General features: G+C 47.3%; 1 long non-coding RNA gene across 1 annotated transcript; it reads left to right on the top strand.

Moving 5' to 3' along the window:
• Positions 1–9,553: 9,553 nt before the first annotated feature.
• Positions 9,554–9,817, top strand: LOC139023333 (uncharacterized). The gene is made up of 3 exons (XR_011474465.1): positions 9,554–9,606; positions 9,677–9,725; positions 9,796–9,817. It is a non-coding gene; the product is annotated as an uncharacterized lncRNA (long non-coding RNA).
• Positions 9,818–10,243: the final 426 nt, after the last annotated feature.

The raw sequence follows: 10,243 nt of genomic DNA, 5'->3' as shown, positions 1-10,243 counted from the left end.
CCTCGATTTCACAGTTCAGGACATAACTCATTCTGAAAAAACTAAGAATCTTTTGCTCCACTTATGTGTCGCTCCAGCAGATTACGTACCACTCCATAACTAGTGGTTTCCTCAGTTAGACCGATATACTACATCCATAACTAGTGCGTATCCTCCCAATGAGCAGACATATACTACATCCATATAATTATTGGTGTCTCTCGTTCATTACCAAGAGTATACTACATCCCTTATCACTAGATCGTTTCCTCCATTCCGATTCACCCTTACATCCCCACATCAATTAGTGGTATTTCCTCGCGATCTACCACAGCATTATAACATACATCCTACACTAGTAGTTGCGTCGCTCCATTCTAGTCAAATGGAGTGGAGAGTTTCTGCAACCACATGCCCTCGCTTGCCGCCAATTTTAGCCAGACAGCCAGAAGGCGCGCCTAGTTCTGAGAGACCAAACGCTCTTCATACTACACTCGCTACTGCGAGCGTTTCCAACACGCCAATGAACAGAGCTGAATTTCTGTTGCAAATACTTTTTACAAATGGCAATTACCGCCTGCGATGGGAAAACTCAGGGGAGTAACCTCCATTTCCAGGTTGCTTATGAGTGCATTTCACACTACTTTAGATTATAATTGTAAGGCTCGTTTGAATGTCCTGCTTAATATAATGTTTGTGTCATCATCGCAAATCAACCGCTTTGTACTTAAAAAACACTTCAACCAGTAAAATACTCTTTGGCTAGCTTTTCCATCAGCCTGACAATGAGGGTTTGTACACTGTTTGCCAAATTGGCCCATAACTTCACCTAACATCAAAAATATACCTATTTAATGAACGAAGAAGCACTTTGGTTGTTGTTGCATGACATACATAGTGTACTCTACGACCCATAACAGCAACAGAGACCTACTGTAGGACCCATAACTTCACCTAACAATAACGTAGACCTACTGTAGGACCCATAACTTCACCTAACAATAACATAGACCTACTGTAGGACCCATAACTTCACCTAACAATAACGTAGACCTACTGTAGGACCCATAACTTTACCTAACAATAGCATAGACCTACTGTAGGACCCATAACGTCACCTAACAACAAATATAGGAAAATAGCTCTGTGTGTTGTACAATAGCCTATCCATCAAGGAACAGTTCTCTACACATTATGAGGTAAGTRTCTCTGTGTCCAAACAGACTAACGAGWCCCTACTGTAAATTAAGCAGACAATAACACATTATAAACATAMATTTGTTAGGGATGTTGGATCCAGCGTGGAGCACAAAATAACTGCCACTTTTATATGTTTACATACCCTACATTACTCATCTCATATGTATATACTGTACTCTATACCATCTACTGCATCTTGCCTATGCCGTTCTGTACCATCACTCATTCATATATTTTCGTGTAGCTGTTTTGTTAGTCCCACATGGTTCAACGACATCAGCTGATCCGGGGGGGAGGAATCATTTTCCTGAATGACAATCTCAAACATGACCAAATCATCAACGACATGCAACAACCTAAAGTGCTTCTCATCATTCTCTGGTAAAACGACAGGTTCAAATCCACCAATAATAATGTTATTTGTCACATACACATGGTTAGCAGATGTTTAATGCGAGTGTAGCGAAATGCTTGTGCTTCTAGTTCCGAACAATGCAGTAAAAACCAACGAGTTAACTAACTAACAATTTTCAACAAAAGCCAAACTATACCTTATTACACACAGTGTGTAAAAGGGTATGAAGAATAATGTATTATNTTTCACCTGTTGACTTCTGGGCTTGTAGTTTCACCTGTTGACTTCTGGGCTTGCAGTTTCACCTGTTGACTTCTGGGCTTGCAGTTTCACCTGTTGACTTCTGGGTTTGCAGTTTCACCTGTTGACTTCTGGGCTTGCAGTTTCACTGTCCGTCGGATACACCTGGTGGCTGGTTTGTTTGTCATAGCTTTGCAACAATGTTGCTACCACTCCATGCGATCGATGACCGGCTCGGTCCCAACAGATAACCACGACCTAGAGCGCTAACCCCGGCGAGCGACTTAAACACTTCACAAACTAAACGAGCTGAAAATAAACAAGCCTTCTGCAGAGTTGCACACACTGTCAAACATGCTAACTGATAGTTCCTTCGGCTCGATGTGGAGAACTATCTTTTCCGCCTCCTTCCCCGACAGCTGATGCATCCACAAAGTGTCAGCGCACGGCGCTTGTTTTCGCCACAACTGTATGTGTGTTGGGTACAGAGATGAGGTAGTCATTCAGAAAATCATGTTGAACACTATTATTGCACACGGTGTCCATGTAACTTAGTATGTGACTGGTTAAGCAGATTTCTACTCCTGACCTTGTTTAGGTTTGTCATAACAAAAGGGGTTGAATACTTACTGACTCAAGACATTTCAGCTTTTCATTTGTAATTAATCTGTAAACATTTCTAAAAAATAAATAGACTTTGGCGTTATGGGGTATTGTGTGTGTGTGACACAATTTTTAATTTAATACATTTTAATTTCAAGCTGTAACACAACAAAATGTGGACAAAGTCAAGAGGTGTGAATACTTTCTGAAGATGCTAAACGTTTTACATCTGTATGCTAAAGGTACCATAACTTTTCTTCTAATAGATTTAAAAGTTAGTAGTTAAGTTGACGTCATCGTTTCTCAGCCCGGCCTTATAGATTTGGCCCTTCATTCACTATATCACACTGTTTCACTCCATCTCTCTCTCTCGCCTCTCTCTCGCTCTCTCGCTCTCTCGCTCTCTCTCGCTCTCTCTCGCTCTCTCGCTCTCTCGCTCTCTCTCGCTCTCTCTCGCTCTCTCTCGCTCTCTCGCTCTCTCGCTCTCTCGCTCTCGCTCTCTCGCTCTCTCTCTCCTTCCCTACTATAACCCACTTTTCTTCTCTCTCTTCGCGCTCTCTCTCTCCTTCCATGCTATTAACCACTGTCTCTCTCTCTCGCTTCTCTCTTCCCCACTATAATACCCACTGTTTCTCTCGTCGCTCGGCTCTCTCTTCCCCACTATAAACCCACTGTTTCTCTCCTCTCGCTCTCTCCTCTCTTGCCTCTAATACCCACTGTTTCTCTCTCTCTCGCTCCTAATTATAACCACTGTTCCCCTCTCTCCCGTCCCAGGCCGCCGCGCCAGCCCAACATCAGATCCAGCACTGCGAGTAACGTAAGAAAGCGTCCAACGTCGACACGCGGCTCTTCACAGTTGTGGAAGAGGAGGAGGCCCCGACGCGCGCGCTCGCTACACCCCACACCGTACAGCTCGTCTTCGCCGACTCAGCGCTCGCACGAACTCCGCACTCAGCAACGTTTCGGTCTGGACGGGGGGCGAGGTACCTGGAGGCGAGGGAGGACCAAACACAGAGGAGCAAACGGAAAGCACATAGGCCACTCACATCGCAGACACGCCTTTACGCGCCACGCACCGGGCCACTGTCTCATAACTACCCCTGGATGGCACTCGCTGTGGACTTCGGGTAAGGACGCATGAGGGGGCAGTGCGAGAGAGGAGGGAGGGAGAGAGAGCGGAGGGGAGGCAGAGAGCGCAGCGCGGCGCGAGAGAGAGGAGGGAGAGAGGAGAGAGATGAGGAGAACCTGGTCTTATGCGTAGAATTACGGTTTCATCAACTAGACTCATTTAGAATGAACTCTTCTAGCCTGTCCTGATCTGTGTTATCCATTTCACTCCAAGTTTTCTCCCCCACCTTTCACTACGTCCGACAACACGTGGCACGCATCAGCACAAACGCTGTAACACAGGCTAGGAGGATGCCTTTTCTAAATATAGAGGGATGGATTCTATTTGTTTCTAAGACCTTGAAATAGGGTTTAGTATCCGCGTATTCTCACGCCTTGGAAATAATGAGTGGCTAGGTTAGAGCGTCTACCACAACAGTATCACAACGTCTCCTCGCTAGCGAGCCGAGGTATATAGGGTGTGAAACTAAGCTTGGAATGTACTGAGAGTGTTTGCAGAGACGATCACGTGGCACGGCATTTGATAGGAGGAGAAGTCATCGATTCAGTGAATAAGCGGGGGGTGGGGGGGTCCGCCTCAGTCACAAGTTTAACGGGACGAAGCGAACAGTTTATTGGTCCTATCACTTTAACTTCCTGCCTAGCAAGTAAGAGCAATGTTTAGAGCGGAGGCCAGCGCAGGTGACTCCACCAAGTGGGGGTCGTATACGCAGCCGGTCCTAATAGTGAACATCTTTTTAGAGGAGGGAGGTGATCCACCCAAAGTGGGGGCTCACGCCTATACAACCATCCATACGATAACACATCGTTTCTCTAGCAGCGGGGAGGTGACTCCACCTCCCAAAGTGGGTTACGTATAGCAAACCACTATCAGTAACATGTTTTATAGAGGGGGACGGCTGACTCCACCCCCAAAGTGGGGGTATGTATACCACACCCACTATAGTAAACATGTTTTAGAGGAGGAGGTGACTCCACCCAAAGTTGGGGTACGAACCCACCTCTATAGTAAAAACTGTTGTTACGCGGGGGAGGTGACTCCACCCCAAGTGGGGTACCGTATACCACTCTATAGTACACACATGTTTCTCTGCCGATGCTCACCCAAAGTGGGGTAGTATACCACACTATAGTAAACATCGTTTGTAGAGGAGGTGACTACCCACCCCAAAGCTGGGGGTACGTTAATCACCACCACCTATAAGTCATACATGTTTTAGAGGAGGAGGTGCCTCCACTCCAAAAGTGGGGGTAATGTATATCCCCACTATAGTAAAACATGTTTTTAGAGGAGGACGGTGACTCACCTCCAAGTGGGTTACCGTAATACCAACCCCTATAGTACATGTTTTCTAGAGGGGGGGTGATCCACCCTTCACACAGCTCGCGCGCGCGCTCACTCGCTCACCACATACTACGTAACATGTTTTTAGAGGAGGTAGGCTGACTCCACCCAAAGTGGAGGGTACGTACTCCACTCTATAGTAAACATGTTTTTCAGAGGAGGAGCTGACCTGCCACTCCCCACACACGCTGGCGCTACACGCTCATCACACACACACACAATCATCACGTCACACACTCGTTTATTAGAGGAGGAGGTACTCCACCCCCAAAGTAGGGGTACGTATACCACTCTATAGTAAACATCGCTTTATCTGACGCAGCGACGGTGCACATCCACCCAACAGTGGGGTCGTATACCACCACTTAGTCAAAGTGTTCTTTAGAGGGGGACGGTCGCACTCCACCGCCAAAGTGGGGGTACGTAATACACCACTATAGTCATCATCGGTTTTAGAGGAGGAGCGCTCGACACACACTGCGCGCTACTATACACACATACGTAAACGATGTCTCTTCACGACGCACGACCGCGACATCACACAGCTGCGCGCTCCGTCATCACCACCTCTATACGTAAACTGTTTTTGAGGAGAGGTGACTCCACTCCAAAGTGGGGGTAACAGTATACCACCACTAATACGTCACACACACACTCGCTTCAGCACGCGCGCGCGCACGGCTATCACTACCACTCAAAGGGGGGTATGTATACCACCACTATAGCTAACACTCGCTCTTCTCTTAAGAGGAGGAGGTGACTCCACCCCAAAGTGGTTACGCTATACCACCACTATAGTAAACATGTTCTTCACGCAGCCCGCCGGTGACTCCACCCCAAGATGGGGGTACGTATACCACCACTATAGTAACACTGTTTTTAGAGGGAGGTGACTCCACCTCCAAACGTTGCGGGTACGTATCACACCCTACTACACGCTTAACACACACAATGCCTTTTAAGGGGCAGGTGACTCCACCTCCACAACTAGCGCCGCACGCTTACACCACACATAGTAAACCATTTTAGAGGCGGCAGGTGACCTCCACCCCAAAGTGGGGTACGTATACCACCTCTATAGTAACATGTTTTTAGAGGGGGACGGCTGACTCCACCCCACAGGGGCGTACTCGTATACAAACCTCTAAAACGTCCACACACATTTTTAGACGGAGGAGGTGACTCAACCAAGTGGGTACGTATACCACTCTAATGTAACATGTTTTTTAGAGGGAGGTGACCTCCACCCAGAGTGGGGTACGTCTACCACCCTCCCCTCTATAGTAACAGTTTTCCTAGAGGAAGGAGCGCTGACCCACCCCAAAGTGGGGGGTCACGTAATCCACCCTCTCACACGATCAACACAGCTCTCTTCACGAGAAGGCAGGTCACTCACCGCCCACAAGTGGTACCCGTCATACCACGCTCCTACTAGTAACATGGTTTTAGAAGGAGGACCGACTCCCCTCAGTGGGGTACGTAATACCACCTCTATAGTAAACATGTTTTTAGAGGAGGCACCGGTGAACCCACTCCAAGTGGGGGTATGAGGGGCGTCATCCAACCACTATAGTAAACCTAGTTTTTAGAGGAGGAGGTGACTCCACCCAAACGTGGGGTAAAACGTTCATACCACACTATAGTAAACATGGTATTTTCGAGGGGGGGTGATCCACCCCAAAGTGGGGGTCTCACTCACCCCCCACCAATCACGATAACTAGTTCTCTAGCGCACGACACGTCACCCCCCAAAGTGGGGTACTATACCACCACTATAAGTAAACATGTTTTTAGAGGAAGAGGTCCGACCTCACCCCTCCAAGTGGGTACGTAACGCACCACTAAGTAACACCACTGTTTTTTAAGGGGGAGGTGACTCCACTCCCAAGTGGGGTACGATATACCCACCACCTTATAGAAACTGTTCTTAGAGGAGGAGGTGACTCCCCCCAACAGTGGGGTAATCGTATACCACCCTATAGTAAACATGTTTTTAGAGGAAGGTGACTCCACCCCCAAAAGTGGCGGTCGTATACCACATATAGTCAACAGTTTAACGCGACGGGGACGGTGGACTCCACCCAAAGTGGGGTACGTATACCACTCATAGTAACATGTTTTTTAGAGGCGCCGGAGGGACTCCACCAAAGGTGGGGGTAACGTATACCACACACTATAGTACATGTTTTCCTAGCGGCGCGCACGTTGACTCACCCCAAAGTGCGGGTACTATATACCACCCCTATAGTAAACATCGTTTAGCAGGGCGAGGTGACCTCCACCCACAGTGGGGTACGTATCACACTATAGTAAACATGTTTTTCGAGGGGGAGGTGCACTCCACCCCAAAGTGGGGTACGCTAATCCACCCACCACTATAGACACCATGTTTTAAAGCGGGGATGTGACTCACTCCAAAGTGGGGCTATGTATACCACCACTATAGTAAACAGTTTTTAGAGGAGGAAGGTGACTCCACCCAAAGATGGGTACGTATCCACACTATAGAAACATGTTTTTTAGAGAGAGGAGTGCACTCCACCCAAAGTGGGTACGGTATCCGCACCTCTAATAGTAACACACTCCGTTTTTCTCACGACGCGCGCACGCTCGCACTCACCCACACTAGCGCGCTACGCTCACCACCTCTATATAAACATGTTTTTAGAGGAGAGGTGACTCCACCCCAAAGTGGGGTAACGTATACCCCCGACTATTAGTAAACATGTTTTTCAGATGGAGGAGGTACTCCACCCCAAAGTGGGGTACGTATAACCACTCTTAGTAACCTGTTTTAGAGGAGGAGTGGACTCCACTCCAAAGTGGGGGTACGTATACCCACCTCTATAGCAAATGTTTTTAGAGGAGGAGGTGACTCCACTCCAAAGTGGAGGTCGTACTACCGACTCTACTAGTATACATGTTTTTTAGAGGAGGATGGTGACTTCCACCCAAAGTGGGGTACGTATACCATCCTCTTATAGTCAACATGTTTTTAGAAAGGGGAGGTGACTCCACTCCAAAGTGGGGTACGTATACACCATATAGTTAACTGTTTTTAGAGGAGGAGGTGACTCCACCCCAAAGTGGGTACGTATACCACCTCTATAGTAAACATGTTTTTTAGAGGAGGAGGATGACTCCACTCCACAGTGGGGTACTATACCGACTCTATAGTAAACATGGTTTTTAGTGGAATGGAGGGTGGAGCTCCATCCCCAAAGTTGGGGTACGTATAGCCACCTCTAATAGTAAAGCCCATGGGTTTTTAAGAGGCTGTGAGCTCACTCCAAAAGTGGGTACGCCTAGCACCTCTATAGTAACACATGGCTTTTTTAGTGGAGGAGGTAACTCAGCCCAAGTGGGTACGTCATACACCTCATGTACGTTTTTTAGAGGCAGGAGGTGACCTCCAGCCCCAAAGTGAGGGGTAACGTATACCACCACTATAGTAAACTGTTTTTACAGAGGGAGGAGTGATCCACTCCAAAGGTGGGGTACGTATACCACCTCTATAGTAAGACAGTGTTTTAGAGGACGGCTAGGTGGACTCCACTCAGTGGGGGGGGGTACGTATACGCACGCACAATAGTAAACATGTTTAGAGGGGAGGGTGACTCACCGGCCGTGGGGGTACGTAACCCCTATAGTAGACATGTTTTTAGAGGGGGAGGTTGGAATCCACCCAAAGTGGGGGTACGTATACCACCACTATAGTAAACATGTTTTTAGAAGGAGGAGGTGAACTCCACCCCACAGTGGGTAGTAATACCACCCCTATAGTAAACATGTTTTTTAGAGGAGGAGGTGACTCCACCCCAAAGTGGGGTACGTATACCACACCCTATAGTAACCATGGTTTCGTTAGAGGGGAGGTGACTCCACTCCAAAGAAGTGGGGGGTACGATACCGCCCGCACTATTACGTAAGACTATGTTTTTTTAAGAGGAGGAGGTGACTCACTCCAAAGTGGGGTCGTATCCCACACATAGTAAACATTTTTTTCGGAGGGAGGAGGTGCCTTCCACCCCAAAGTGGGGTACGTATACCACCACTATAGTAAACATGTTTAGCGCGGAGGGGAGTGAACTCACCCCAAAGTGGGGTACGTATACCAACTCTATAGTAAACATGTTTTAGAGGGGGAGTGAACTCCACCCCAAAGTGGGGTACGTATACACCACTTCGTAAACATGTTTAGAGGAGGAGGTGACTCAGCCGCAAAAGTCGGGGGTTACGTTATACCACCACTATAGTAAACATGTTTTGAGGGGAAGGTGACTCCACCCCAAGTGGGTACGTATAAGACCACTATAGTAAACATGTTTTTAGAGGGGGAGGTGACTCACCCAAGTGGGGTTACGTATACACCACTATGTAAACATGTTTTTAGAGGGGAGGTGAACTCCACTCCAAAGTTGGGGGTATGTATACCCACACTGATAGTAAAATGTTTTTAGAGGAGGAGGTGAACTCCACCCCAAAGTGGGTTTACGTCTACCACGCACTATAGTAAACATGTTTTTTAGAGGAGAGGTGATCCACCCCAAAGTGGGGGTACGTATACCCCTCTATAGTAAACATGTTTTAGAGGGGGAGGTGAACTCCACCCAAAGGTGGGGTACGTATAACCACCCTCTATAGTAAAAACCATGTTTTTTAGAGGAGGAGGTGACTCCACCCAAAGTGGGGGGTTACGTAATTACCACCACTATAGTAAACATGTTTTTAGAGGAGGAGGTGACTCCACCCCAAAGTGGGGTACGTATACGCACCTCTATAGTAAATCATGTTTTTTTAGAGGAGGAGTGGACTCCACTCCAAAGTGGGTGGTAGTATACCACCTCTATAGTAAACATGTTTTTAGAGGAGGAGGTGGACTCCACTCCAAAGTGGGGTACGTATACTCACCTCTATAGTAAACAACTGTTTTTTAGAGGAGGAGGTGACTCCACCCCAAAGTGGGGTACGTACCACCTCATAGTAACTATGTTTTTAGAAGGGGAGGTTGACTCACCCAAAGGGGGTCACGTATACACGCACTATAGTAAACATGTTTTTTCGAGGAGGAGGTGACCACCCAAAGTGGGGTACGTGATACACCTCTATAGTAAACATCGTTTTTAAGAAGGAGGAGGTGACTCCCCTCCAAAGTGGGGTTACGTATACACCTCTATAGTAAACATAGTTATTAGTGGGAGGAGGTCGACTCACCCACAAAGGGGGATACTATAACACCTCTATAGATAAGAAAACATGTTTTTTAGAGGAGGAGGTGACTCACTCCAAAGCTGGGTACGTAACCACGCTTATAGTAAACAATGTTTTTAGTGAGGAGGTGACCCACCCAAAGTGGGGGTACGTATACCACCTCTAGTAGTCAACAATTTTTT

The sequence above is a fragment of the Salvelinus sp. IW2-2015 genome, linkage group LG31 (assembly GCF_002910315.2).
Source record: "Salvelinus sp. IW2-2015 linkage group LG31, ASM291031v2, whole genome shotgun sequence".
Classification (NCBI taxonomy): domain Eukaryota; kingdom Metazoa; phylum Chordata; class Actinopteri; order Salmoniformes; family Salmonidae; genus Salvelinus; species Salvelinus sp. IW2-2015.
This window is presented reverse-complemented; position numbering and strand designations above follow the sequence as displayed.